General features: G+C 50.9%; 1 protein-coding gene across 1 annotated transcript in view; it reads right to left on the reverse strand.

The window, feature by feature from the left end:
• ST18 (ST18 C2H2C-type zinc finger transcription factor) overlaps positions 1-12,581 on the reverse strand; it is a 308,958-nt gene that overhangs the window by 247,494 nt on the left and 48,883 nt on the right. The window contains exon 2 of the mRNA XM_082432989.1: positions 1,876-2,000. The gene's annotated coding sequence lies outside the window, so the exon portion shown is untranslated. The remainder of the gene's footprint in view (positions 1-1,875; positions 2,001-12,581) is intronic.

Below are 12,581 nucleotides of genomic sequence, written 5' to 3' on the forward strand. Positions count from 1 at the left end.
GAGTTTGAAAGGGGTTGTTCCATGAGTCTGAATTACTATTATTTTCAATATTTTTCAACAGAAAAATCACCCTGAAAAGCTTTATAATGAAAATGTGTGCATATTACTGGTATTTGCATTCACAGAGTCTTTTGTAACAAAATCAATCAAAAGTAAAATCATAGTGCAAACACCTCTGATAAGGAAATCAAACTTTGTCCTTACACCTCAACACTTTCACAGTGAGAGGGTTATTTAGAGATTGGCATGTTTGGGCCTTTTAACAATTTATTTTAGAGGTGTATGAGTTTGGGGGAGGTTGCTGTCCAAAAAGTACCACTTTCATACAGACATTTTCACTTCAGATTTTTAGACATCTGGTCAGAAAGGCTTCTGAGTCCATTGCTCTGCGCTGCCCTCTGCTGGTGATGTCCTGTTAAGTGGTCTCAGGCCTCTACCCACCCACATTACCACCTGAATTCACACTTACGTTGTTTAAGCGGCCCTATTTCTGATGGTAATGTACAAAGCTGTATTTTAATTTAAAATGTTTAAAGAAATAATTAAGGTAAAACTTTTTTTTATAAGTTCAGGGTCTATGAATTTAAGTTTTATTGCACGTTGCAAGTAAAGCTTTTCCCAGAAAACGTACACAGTCCCAAGTAACACACTAATGACAAACTGAGGACACATTTTCCTCTAAAAAAAAAAAAATGGTTATAAAGTTGGTAAAGAAAACAGTGTTACCGTGAACTTATTTAATCGAGGAAGATTTTATGAGGAATGTCATCATTTTACCTCAACTGCACCACCATGTTTTACAGGAGAATCACTGCTTTTGTGTTACATTCTATGTTGACCTAAAGAAGTCATTGCAATTAATTTGAAAGCAATTTATCTGAAATAGAAAGATCAAGGCTCCAAGCGGTATAGGACAAATGCATCCCACCAATTGTTCAAAAACCAAACCAAAGTCGACCACATCACAACGCCTGCAAGATAACTTCTACTTGCGTCCTAACTGCTTTGCTTTACGCACCGTCAGGAGACAAAAAAACCGACACAGTCCTGAGAACCAACAGCTTGACCTTTAAGCCTGCTGCAAAGACAATCTTGTTACAGGGCTAATGTTATGTGTATATAACCTGCCAACAAGTAACAGTGTTACAGATGCTTTGCTTCAGAAATGCATCCAGAAGCCCAAATAACCGCGACGTGACCCTCTGAACTTCAGAGTACCCGCTGGCGAGTTCTAAATGCTGCTCATTTCTAGCAACCGAAATTAACTGGGGATTAAAAATTTTTTAAAAAAGCTCTTATTGCTCCAGGGAAGCTCCGTAATGTTCGACTCCTTGGCGCCCGGACTCCAGCAAAGAAACATACAGGGTGCGGATGGCGCAGGTCCCCTAGAGTGACAAGCAAATAGCTCCAGCAGGAGACATGCCTTCAGGTATGATGCTTATGATACGTAAGCAACTGATGTACTTCTCATCTGAGCACCGTAAAAGTGATTTTTAAAGAATCCTAAATAGAAAACGAGTCAGTCCCAGTGCAACTATAAACCTAAAAGGAATTCCATACTAGACAAGTAACATTTGCAGCGTTAAACCCACTGACGTTTTAGGAGACGGGCCTGCCGGACACCACAATCCCTCCGGTCCCCTACCCCGTGCACGTGTGCTCTGAAACGGCCCCTGGGGACCGCCACCGTCACAGGGGGCCAGGGCTACAGGCCTGTCCTCAGGCCCGCGAGGGGGAGGGGCAGGCCCCGCACCCAGCACCCCGCACCCACACATCCATCCTGCATCGGCCTCTGTGGGTTTCTCCCAAAGTTCAACACCGTGTGACGTCATGAAATAACTTGAATCTACTTTTCACAGCATTTTCTTTTCTTACCTTTACCTGGAGAATCTCTGCAGATGTGTAGAGAGCTATCTTTTCCGGGATATATTCCAAAAGGCTCTTATGCTAGTTCTCGTAGGGTTTCTCCACGCGGCCCCATTCAGAGATGCTATTGCTTTCTACAGGAGAAAAAAAATGTGCACATGAAAATGATCATCACAGAATCACTGATTTTTAAATCAGATCTAAAGAAATGCCAAAGCCGTGGGAAGAGCACCTCGGGAAACTCCGTGAGGCATGGGTTTGGGGTGGCAGGTAGAAATCTGCTCTCCTCTTGTAGCTTTGTTAAAAGCTGCGTCTTCCAAGATGTAAAATAGTCACCACTGCCTCAGTAACGTTTCCTCCTTACCTCTAGTGCTCCAGGGAGGTCACAGTCTGTGAAAAACATCCTGCCCTTCTCCCCACAAAAAAGTTCCATGGAGTCAGAATGCAGAAGCTGCAACTTGCTAACTTTGCTCTGGGTTATTTACCACGCGCACAAAGAAAATGCTGTCCATTCAGAACTCATTTCAAAACTCTTTTCACGGAGAGCGGGCGAACAAGCGGGCTCATGTCCGAGCGCAGCCGCAGCCCCGGCGCCGCGTGGTACGGCCGCCGCCTCCTACAAGGACCTCTTGTGAGCGGGGCGCGGGCGCGGGCCGGGGAGGCGCCCTCTCGGCCCCGAGCCCCGCTCGTCCGCCCCGCACTCGGCGGGGGCGGCCCTCTGCCCGGCCCGCTCAGCGGGCCCCGGCCCCCGGGGCCTGGGTCCGGGGCCCGGCCTTGCCGCTGAGCGGCGGCCTGAGGGCAGCTTGTTTAAACCTCGTGCGCTTCCGTTTCTTTTGTTCCCCGATCCTCGTGGTGGCGCCCTTTTTGTTCGGTTCGAGGTGCAATCACGCCGAGCCTGGGACGGAGGCCCGCGGGGTTCCCGGGAGCCTGGCCGCCGAGGCTCCGCCGCCCAGACCCCCGCAGCGGTCCCCGCACGCCCGCCGCCGCGCAGACGGGGCCCAGGGGCTCCTTCTGGGCTCAGGACCCCGCCCGGGACCAGGAATACAAGAACGATTAGAGACAGCGGGACCGGGAGGCCGGGGACAGACTCCAGGCGCTCCCCGCGCAGCGTAGTGGGCCCCCTGCCTTCCAACCCCCGGCCCCGGCGAGGGCGCCTCTGCACGCCCCCTGCGCTCGCTGGGGAGGGGGCCCTGCGGAGCCCCCAGAACCCGTCCGGGACCGCAGAGGAGCCGCAGACAGCTCTGGAGGCTGCGCAAGAGCGCAGAGCGCAGGGATGCTTGGCTGTTGGGCCCGCGCCCGCCTCGGGTGGGCGGAGCGCGAATGAGCGTTCCCAGGCCCAGAGGTGTGCGTCCCTGGGGCCGGCAGGAGAAATCTGTCCAACGGGGCCCCCCGGAGGGCGGGGGAGGCCCGGACAGGCAGAGGCTGGAGGGCGGCCACGGGATAGGCACGGCTGAGGAAGGCACGTCCGTCCGGGGGGACCTAGGAAGTGGGAGGCATCCCCCCGGGCCTCAAGGAGACTCGGAGAATGAGGACCCTTGCCGCCTGGAACTTCCAAAGACTCGGTGCTTTAGAAAGTCCACGGAGACAGGGTTGGCTCAAACCGTCTGCCAGGGCAGGACCCGGGACACCAGCCGGCCGGCGGAGAAAGGGCTGGGGCTCTGACCTCTGAGGCCTCACACACACACACACGCGGGCACACACACGGGCACACACACGCGCGCGTGCGCACACACACACTACAGCTGTGGCGGGGGCAGTGAAATGGGGAAGGAGCAGACGTGAGACAGCAGGACTCCCCAGCCCGGCTGCAAGCAGACAGGCCCCAGGAGGAGGGCAGGACGAAGTAAAGCTAAGACAAGGCCAGCATCTGGCCTGTGCGTGGGACCCGACGTTTCAAGGGCTGAACTGAGAATATTTCTGTGACTCACAGTGGCCAGGAGGAGCTTTTGTATCACCTGAGAGCAAGCAGTAGAGCTGGGGGAGCTGCCACTTTTCACCCAGGGGTCAAGGATGTTAGTCCCAGTGAACAAAGTTGACAACAGTGGGGAAAAGTGCACCTTGTATTTTGGTTCCATCAAGGATTGTGTTTTTTCAACACACCAATTACTTAAGTGACGCGTGATAAACTCCTCTGCCAGACCAGAAGCTCCAGGAATCGGGGACACTGTATTTTATGTTCCTTGAGTTTTCCCCAGAGGCTAACGCAGCACCTGGCCCGTGATAACCAACTATCTGCCCCACCTGTTCTTAGCTGGTTGTTTCAGTTGAAGCCTTCCTGTTCATCTTGGTCTTTCTAGAGTAACCTAGATGCATCTAGTTTCTCACAAACCTTTTGATCACCTCTAAGACATTCTTACTAATAATTTTTTTTTCCTTTCTGTACTCGCCCCAGACGCTACCTCTCTCTGCTCCATCACTTTCAGAGAACCTCACATACCTAGAGCGTTATTCCACATACAGAAGGCCCAAGCTGAGTTTTGTGCAAGTTTTGATTGTCAGTAATCCCAAGAAGACCAATGAAAGAGCACCTCGGCAAGCTCACCTGAGAAGTTCAAGGCACATCAGAAAACCCACCAACAATTTCTCTTGTGAGCTTCTTTTTCTAGATCCACATCAATTCTTTGTTTCCGGGGGGGGGGGGGGGAAATGACACCAGAACTTTCTGTGACCTCCCTGTTCATCTACCTTCATGCCACCCCCCGTGCTGATGAATTCTTGAGAAGGGCCTTCCCTGCTACGTTCTCTTCTGGGTTGCAGAGAAGTTTGAGCATTTTGAGTGGCACAGAAGCAATTTCTCTTTGGCCAAAAGAGAAACTCGGGGGAAGAAAAAAAAAAAAAAGGCCAGCCTATTTGCGAGCTTCCCAAACGGAGCAGGTCTGGGTACAGCAGATGCAGACTCAGTTTTGGAATCCACAATATGCCATTCATCCCTCACGAGACAACTGGACACAACATCTCCGAATGTTATTGCCGAACCAACCCGGGGAAATATGCTTGCTGCTTACCCAAAACAAACTCCAACAAAGGCCAACTTCTACTGCTGCAGATTTTCACATGGGAAGGTTTTCCCTACACATAATTTTGAACTCTTTTTTTCCTTTCTGAAGGGAAGATGTGTCATCCGGGAGCCTATTTGGAGAGGTGGGGTTCTTCCTTTATGGAATGTGGATCCAGAACAAAAACGGCTGTTGCCCAAGAAATTTCGGGAACAGCTAAGGCAAAGACCCTTCCTCAAATTGAGAATGGGTGGTGTGTGCGCCCTGGGGGGTAAGGGGTGTCAAAGATACGGGCATTCCAATACCCACCTTTGGGGCCAGGGAAACACTCATTATTCATTCCCTTTGGTACTGAAAGCCTTCCATCCATTCCTTAAGGAATCCCCTTCACACTGTCTGCTTTCCTGCGTCTTTGCACACAGGAGCTAACTTCCAGGCCCAGAACTAGGTACACTTCACCAAAAAAGCCGAGGAATCTCCCCTGGGGCCACGGCCGGGGGCACCATCTCTGGGGAGAAACACCCATTAGGGCCTCCTTCCTGAAGGCAACCCCGGGAGTCTGCTGGTTCTGCTCTTCCCTGGCTCTCTCCTCTTTGTCTCCTTTGAGACAAAGGCCCAAATAAAGAGACCTGTCTGTCAGTCCAGAGGCAAATCCCAGTTGTTTGTCCATCAACTCTCCCCCCACTTCCAAAGCACATGGACAAAGCACGATATCACCAGCACCTAGGGTTTAGGGCTCTGTGCTCTGGGGAAGCTGAATTTGCAGTACTCCATCTACAGACCACACAGGTCCACTCACAGGAGCATTCTAGCAAGATGGCAGAGCCCAGACATCCTTCCACAAACGGTGCAGTGAAGATGTGAACTCCTGGATGCTTCCAAGTGGTCATTAACGGATACAAGTGGCATTTTACTAAGTACTCATTTTTTTACACTATCCTTATAACCGTCATATAGCTGTGCTCTATTCAGAAATAACTGCTTCTTAGGGTTTCTAGTTTTGTTGGTTCTTTTTCTTTCTGGAATACGACATTTATTTGAATCGGAGGATTGAGCGGCAAAGGTTGGCCTAACGTTTATCCTCAAATTGAGGCTCCAGAAGGAGTAATATGACGAGGTGATAACCTAATAATTATTGGCAAGACGTCATCCTCTCCGAAGGACTGCACCCAAGCAAAATAGGGAGTGATTACTCATGCTCGGATCCCATCGCTCTAATTATCAGCTTTCTGAAGATGCCTTTTGGAGTCTGCAGGCAGCACTGGCAAAGACGAAAGGAAAAAGAAAACGCTCTCCTGGCAACTTGCAGGGTACAACCAGAGCTCCGGTGTCCACGGTCGGCAACAGCGCACAGGCCGGGTGGGTCAGGCTGGGTCACAGCCTCGACGAGGGGAAGCCGGCCGGGCCTGTGGCCGCATGTCTCCGACACCATGAACCCAGGACCAGGGAGCCCACCGCTTCCGATTCTTTTTCCCTGAACCATGTGCCAGTTTTTTTAAATTATTCTTTGAGAAACCAGTGGGTGGGCACAGATGGGAAGTGGGAAGCTGCAAAGGGAAGAAGATGGTGTTGGAACGGAGCGCGGGGCCGCACGCCTCTGTGGGCGCGTCCCCTGCGGCGCATCCCCTGCGGGCAGACCGCGATGCGCCCCGATGCCGGCGCCGAGCACGAGACCGAGACCCACCCCCCCCAACCCGCCTGACTATTTACCATCAACCCCACGGCCACTGCTCAGCACGTAGCCTACAGGCTGTGCTGTGCGCAAAGTAAATATTTTTAAAACACAACGGGTCAGAAAAAGTGATTAGGGCCGCTCTACAATGTTGTGAAAGCGTTATTGTTTCATCACCGTTTTATATGTGCAATTTGATGCCTTAAATCTCTCAAAAAGCCTCCTAACTTCCCGCCTCCCTCTGTGAAACCAAACTCTGCGCGGGGAAGCGAGTTTGCCTCGATGCATCCAGAAAGTGCAGCTGTTTCCCAATGAATCCCCCGCAAATGCCGTCGACCTTGAGAAAGTTAGGGCACATGGGAGGAAGGCTGGTGAAAGCAGGACTGGCTGCCTTCAGCGCTGGTGTCACAGCGTACAAGGGGCCACACTTGTCCACACGCTTGTCCTCTTCAGGGTCAGCCTGTGTCAGAGAGAAGTGTGGCCCTGGGCGGTATCTGCTCTTAGATGTTTGGGAGAAGACCCGCGGGGGAGGAGGGGACTTAGGAGGGAACCCCTTTCTCAGGCCCCCTGCTGGCTCTCAAAACCCAGGACCTCTCCCAGTGCAGGCTCACCTCCCTTGCAGTGAGGTGGGGAGGACTCAGGGGTCTCCCAAACCAGAGACAACGGTGTCCAGCCCACCGTCTTCCTTCCTCTTCAGGCCAGACCTGCTTCCAACTCCGTGCAGCGCGGCACCTCCGCACAGACCATACCAACACCGGAGGGGAACTCGGACCAGGGCCAGGACACTAAAATAAAAGCCCACTGTGCTGCAGCTGCTTGAGAAGACCTCAGGCGTCAGGGATTACTGTCACTGGCAGTCTTTAAGGTTGTTGTTTTTTTTTTTGGGCTGCCCGGCGTGGCATGTGGGATCTTAGTCACCCGGCCAGAGATGGAACCCACACCCCCAGCATTGGAAGCGCTGAGTCTCAACCACTGGACCGCCAGGGAGGTCCCAATTTTTAAGTTTTTATGGCAGTAGAGCCTTTCCTTCAATGCCGAAGTGTGACCCCAAAACCTGCAAGATCCAGGTGGCTGTGATGAGCGGGGCTCCGGCTGCACTCTTGAGAGCGTGACTCTGGGCCTGACTGCAGCCCTGTTGGCTCCCCATGGGCCCTGCAACGGCCCCCCAGCCTCGGCTTCCCCGAGTGATAAATCCCCACTTCCCACGTAGCTTTGTCATGGGAATCGAATTAATTCGTGTAAAGTGCCTGCTACCCAGTAAATGAGTCTAGACATTTGTTGGATTGCGAACATTAAGATTACAGGGTGTGCCACCTCTCGCTCACCCTGCAGGCGCTCTAAATCCTCCCCCCGGCAAAGAGCCCTCGAGCTCGTGAACTCCAAGACCGCGCTTATTCGGGCTCCTTCTAGAACAGCCCAGAACCAAATACCGATTTCAGGTTTAGCCTGCGTCGAACTAACGGATCTAGTGGGGCTGCTCAAAAACAGTGCTGAGTCCGAGGCAGCCTGGCTACCTAGCGGCGGGTTTTGTGGGGCATCAGTCAGTCGATAACCCAGTGTTTACACAGCGTGTCCTGTGTGCCAGGCGACACGGAGGGTTCTGGTAACTCCCTGGTGAGAAGGACGAGTTCCACCCCTCTGAGCGTGCAGCCCAGTGGCCACAGCAGAAATGGAACAAGTAGGACGTGGAGGTGAATTTGGAAAAGAGAAGCGGAAGGTGCTGTGGATGGATCAACGAGGGGATTCCGCCTGGTTCCGGGCAAGTGGGAAAGGCCTCCCCGGAGAACGGACGCTTAAGCTGAGCTGGCGGAGAGCAGTCAGAAGTCGCCAGGGCAGGGCTGGCCCTGACAAGAGGAGCTTGGGGGAGCAGCTGAGAGTCCGGGCACAGCGGGCGGCAGGGGTGGCAGCGAGGTCAAGAGCCAAGGCTGGACTCCGGGCAGCGCGGGGTCTCCTGGCTTCGGAGGCCGGGTTGCCTCACCTGTACGCCTGTTCCAAGTTCTCGCTAAGCGTTCCCTCCAAGTACAGAACGACGGACCTCAGGGAATGTTTCCAGGGGAAATTAAACATGTGATTTATCAGTAACACAAGATCGCAAACTCCTGTGTAGAAACCTGGGCTGGGCCTTCCCCTTCCCTTCCTGCATTTTGTGAATTTCTGCCTTTTGCTCCCAAAGACGAGCCCCCCCTGCCTCCAGTCTACCACACCATTTTAATTTTTTAAAATGCATTAAAATTTTCAAAAATGGCTGTTTTTCTTTCCTTTTTCGTAAGATCTCTTGTTAATGAAGTTTTTTTAAAAGACTAATTCAGTCATCCTGGTGATGGATTAAGATTTTCATTCAAGATCTTAAAAATATGGCCAACACATGTAAAGCAAATATGTAATATTTTGAATTATAGTCAAAACCCGTAGATAGTTTAAGCTGATGGAGAAGCATTGCTAGAAAAGGCTTTTTACTTTGGTTCTCCGTCTGTCTTGCTTATGTGTCGTAGCTCAGATCACTCACGTTGCCTTTGAAAGCAGTTGACAGCCCAGAGCTCCTGCCCCCTGACTCGGGTGCGATGAGAAAGCCTCACCACCCGCTCCGAGGGGCGTCCTGGGCCCCTTGCCACCAACTAGCCAGGTGAGCGGAGTCAGCTGAGCGACGTATCCGACTAACGGACCCCCTCTCAACTGAAGCAGAAAATCTAAACACAGACGCTCAAACCGAGCAAGCCCTAACGATTAGCCTGACTCAAAACAAAGCGTGTTCGTGGGCTCCAGGCCACGTGCCCACCACAGTCCCCCTGCCCACACTCTGCGCTCCAGCGGGGCTCGCCCATGTCCCTGTCCACGTGGGCTCAGGAAAAGGGCTTCCTCGGCCCCGCTCCCCACCGGCACTCGGTAAAGCGGGAAGAATTACGCCTTAAGAGCCTCAGCTCCTAAGCCTCACGCCCGTCCGCCCCAGGTCACAGATGCTGGCTGATGTCTCCTCGTGCGTTTAACTTCGTCCTCGCCGCAGAGGGAAGACAGGGGAGGGCGAACGGGAGGGGGTCTCCATGGAGCCGCGAGATCCTGGAAAAGGCCCTGGAAGCCAGGGGCGCCCAGCACAGGACCCGCGGCAAAGTCATCAGCCAGGACTGGTCTGAGCGGGTCCACCTCGCGTGCGAGGCCCGGCACCCCCCTGTGCTTCCGCGTCCCAGGACCACCTCCAACCGGAGGGAATCCAGGGATGCAGAGCCGAAGGCAGCCTCGTGCCTCTGGGCAAATTTTTGGAAGGAGGCTGTTAGGAACTAGTGAAATTATTTTTACTCATGGTGAAAAGAACGATGTGGTTTTTTAAAGAACTGTTTTAATGATAGGGTTAGCGTTTTTCCTAGATCACAAACGCGTGCACCTGTACACTTAAGTACATTCACACAGACCCAAGGGCCACATAAAGTCGTGAGTGAGAAGAGCAGCTGGTACACATTTTTTTTTTTTTTTAACCATTCTCTCTCAGAAACATAGGTTCCATTATTTATAGATAATAATGCGTGTTATTCATCTTCCCTCCAGAAAATTAAGGGAGTTAACTAAAATACATGATTTATACAGCCATTCCTGAATAGGAAGTAAGCGAGGCATTCACACGTAAGGAAAATAGAACCTTTAAAAATAGAATGAGGCACCGATACTTCTCGTTTGAAAGAACGTTTTAAAACCTCACCGTATCAACATACTGTCGTAGGGTCTTTGAAGAGAAGTTCTGCATCTGATTTATCCATGTAAACCCACAGAACCTAGCAATATTACTTGGTGGGGACTGGTTAAATAAATGAATAAGTTCCCCCGAAAAAGCCCCGCCCTGAGATAATGAAGCCCGTCAAACGCTGGAATCAGGGACGGAAGGAAGCAAGAGTTCAATTTTACAGAATAATTCTAGTCATCCTCCAATTTTCCTGGCCATAAAAGTTCCTGCAAATTTCTTGTGAAAAATGTCGATTCCGCCCCAATCTCTGACTCCCAGTAGATTTTGGTTCAACAAGTTGGTCCTGGGCCCAGGAATCTGCATTTTAACAAAGACCCCCCGGGGATTTTGCACATAAATTGAGGAGCACGGCTTTGGCGGGTGTTGGACAATTCCTGGTGGGGTCTGACGGTGAAATCTGGGCCTGGACGGGATGGCCTGGGCTCAGCCCTCGGGCAGCCACTTAATAGCGCAGGCAGGGGGTGTCTTACCCTCCTCCCCACCCGGCCCCCATCACCGGGCTCACTTCCGGCAGGTGGAGGGGAGTGTCTGAAGTTGGATCTGGAGGCCAGGGGGATTGTTACTTTTCCTTCAGAAACCGTCTTCTTTCACGTTTAGACCTGGTGTTTCTGCACCGTGTGGGATCTAGAAGCATCCAGAGCCTGCACATCCCTCCTGGTTTGTCTGTAGGGGGTTGTCCTTCCTGGGAAGCTCTCCTTTGTGCAGATGCCCCTTTACTTCTGAGCTTGCCTGTCCTGAGCTAAGGTGCATGTTCCCATCCCCAAAATAAACACTCTGGACAAAAACATTCAAATGCTGGACTAATGTATGAAATTCTCTCCAATGCTTTTTGAGACATTGATTTCGGTGTGACAATACATTGGAAGCAGCCATTTGGCTCATTCACCGAAGTGTCTTCAGTGCCGGGCTCATAGTGCTCTGGAGAGGTTCGAGGGGTGAAGGAAGGGAGGAAGGAACGAAGGGATGGCATTTGCCTCCGTAATTGTTACACACCGTGATGAGCCACGAGTAAACTGTGGGGTCTTCCCATCCTTTGGGGTCTGGGGAGCTGCTGGACTTCCCTCTTTCCACTGTAGCAATTAGTATGTAATTTGCCTAAGTCCTTTTATTTAATAAAACCACATACAGTAGGAAAACTGTGCTTTATAACAACTTTTCTAAAGTGACCATAATCCTATAGAAAGAACACCTACCTCAAAACCGTCATGAAAATAAAAGTCTCCAAACCTCTTGGGACTTCCCTGGTGGCACAGTGGTTAAGAATCCACCTGCCAACGCGGGGGACACGGGTTCGAGCCCTGGTCCGGGAAGATCCCACATGCCACGGAGCAACTAAGCCTGCGAGCCACAACTACTGAGCCCGCGAACCACAACTACTGAGCCTGCGTGCCACAACTACTGAGCCCGCACACCTAGAGCCGGTGCTCCGCAACAAGAGAAGCCACCGCGATGAGAAGCCCGCACACCGCAACGAAGAGTAGCCCCCGCTCGCTGCAACTAGAGAAAGCCCACGCACAGCAACGAAGACCCAACGCAGCCAAAAAAAAAAGTCTCCAAACCTCTTGCTACAGCAGTCAAGTAAACTCCAGGTGTGTTAACTTTATTTTTTTTAATAATATGCTTTTTTTCTGGATTGAAGCACATATTTCTTTCAGAGGATGCAACTTTTACTGTATTTTTAAAAGAATAGTGGTTTGTATCACTAGAGGGAGACACAGTTTACCAAAAAGCTGTTATCAGATTGAACTGAAAACTCTCTAGTTCTTAAGACTAAAACACCAAAAAGTAAAGCTGCTACGGATTGTAACAAATGTGCATCATTTTGTGAATTTAATAAGTTCTTACCTAGAATTATTGAACCAATAGGTCAATTTTTCCTTTCTCAAGTCATATGGAAACAGTGAAAAAAAGGTATGAAATGGAAATTGCCAAACTTTAGTAAAGTGCAAATATAGTGACATCGAAATACCAGAATTTTTCAACTCTCTCAGGACTAGTCCCCCCATAGTAAAAATTAGTATTCAGAGGCTCTGTACGTGTAAGGATCTGCCTCTGCAAACACTGAATGTGAATTAATCTATCTCCCATAAAGAAGTCAAAGCCAAATTCTGTACTCACATCACCATGCAGAACGCAAGGCCCAACACCGAGCTCTTGCTGTAGAAGAAGCAGGTCAGATTTCCAGTTCTTAACCAAACAAGCAACAAACATCATACGTGTGTGTGTGTGTGTGTGTGTATGCATATATGTTTGGGCTTATGTATAAATCACAGTTCAGGAAAATAAGGAAAACGTGATTAGTTTCTGGCAATTGGAT

Source organism: Balaenoptera physalus (assembly GCF_965194825.1).
Source record: "Balaenoptera physalus genome assembly, chromosome: 17".
NCBI lineage: Eukaryota > Metazoa > Chordata > Mammalia > Artiodactyla > Balaenopteridae > Balaenoptera > Balaenoptera physalus.